We start from the raw sequence: 1778 nt of genomic DNA, 5'->3' as shown, positions 1-1778 counted from the left end.
AGAGTTTTGAAATGTGTTCTGTGGAGGGTGGGAGACAGGTATAAACCATGCCTAAGGCAACTAACGTAGCCCACGGGCTGGGGGTCTGACGCCTAAGGAATCTAGAGGGTAAGACCTTTCCTAGTGGCAGAACCAGGGTGGTGACGCCTGGATCCAGGGTGGGTAGGGGAGGTGACTCTGAGTGTTTCCTGAGGACCACTCAGGATTGAGTGGGAGACGGAAAGCAGTGATGTGGTTCATTTGGGGTCTTATTGGTTAGGCCACCTGGAGACCTTGACAGAAAGAGGCTAGAGCTGACCAGGTATTGCATGCCCAGAGATTAAAGAAGGAATTGCAAAAGACCACACAGAATAGGTACATCCTTCGTGGTCAAAGGAAGAGGGGAAGAAAAGGATCCAGAGAAAAACCTCTAAAGAACCCACCAAAACACCCATGAGGGAGATCCGACACTAACCATCTGTCGGCCCTGAGACTCAGCATGAAGCCACCAGCAAAACGAGAGCTGGTCTAGACACCTTCTCTCCTCCTTCCCCCCTCCTGCTTCCCCCTGGTGGTACCACACTAACAACTGGCAAGTTGGGGAGGACATGAGCAGGGGCAGAGGAGGAGCAGAAGCTTCCAGACAAAAAGTCAAGGAAGGGTGAGGATTTAACACTGTCAAGTTGAGTTTTCTGCCATTTAAGTAGTAAATTGAAACTGTGACTTAAGGTGACTCACTTATTACCTAGAAATGAGTAGAAAAGCTCTAGGACCTCCTAGAGTTTCATCTAGGCTCATGAGAAGACTAATTTCACTGAGGAGAGGTTGAAGGGGTGAGGGGAAACACAACTAAGGTTTTGTTTGTGGTGCGATTCATGCTTGTTCAACATATGGGATATGATAACTAATAGTTATGAGCACTCACACGTGCCAGACGCCATGCCAGGCCCTTCTCACGTGTGAGCACATTGAATCCTCCCGGCAAGTCTCTACTGTTAAGCCAGCTTTATGGGTAGGGAACCAAGACAAAGGAAGGATAAACTGTGGTCCACAGTCTCACAATTAGTAAGTGGCAGAGATGAGATTCAACCTCAGGCAGCCTAAAGCCAGCCCGAGCTCCCAATCACTATGTCATGCTGCCTGGTAGCATAGCAACCGAAGAGCTGGTTCTCTAAAGGTTTGTTATTTGCTGAGAGGTTTGTTTGTTATTTGCTAGAACCATAGGGTCATCTGTTTGGTTCTCCTATCAGAGCCTGCCACAGACTCTATTGTATCCCAAATGGCCAGAGACATGTCAGACCTCATTGGATTAGCTGGATCACAAGTGCTAAATGGCAGAGTTGCTGATACTACAGCCTGGACCAGCTCTGGACTTTCTTCCTCTCCAAACTGAGAGTTGAGTCACCCATGGAGTCGGATGGCACACCCAATGTATTATACAAGTCTAAAGTCCACAAACATGGCACCCGACTCCCAGTGATAGGGCTTGCAAGGTACAACAGCGTACTCTTGGAGAGAGAGCCCTACATGTCCTCCATTATTGGACCCCTTCCCCCACCTCTTCCTCAAATCCACTACCCCAAATCTGATGTAGTTTTATGAGACTTAGCTTCCACACTCTTTTAAAATTAATTAATTAATTTATTTTTGGCTGTGTTGGGTCTTCGTTTCTGTGCAAGGGCTTTCTCTAGTTGCAGCTAGCGGGGGCCACTCTTCATCGCGGTGTACGGGCCTCTCACTATCGCGGCCTCTCTTGTTGCGGAGCACAGGCTCCAGACACGCAGGCTCAGTAGTTGTGG

The sequence above is a fragment of the Aethalodelphis obliquidens genome, unplaced genomic scaffold (genome assembly GCF_003676395.1).
Source record: "Aethalodelphis obliquidens isolate GAN/ISIS:26980383/991018 unplaced genomic scaffold, ASM367639v1 scaffold1, whole genome shotgun sequence".
NCBI lineage: Eukaryota > Metazoa > Chordata > Mammalia > Artiodactyla > Delphinidae > Aethalodelphis > Aethalodelphis obliquidens.
Note: the sequence above shows the minus strand (reverse complement) of the source record.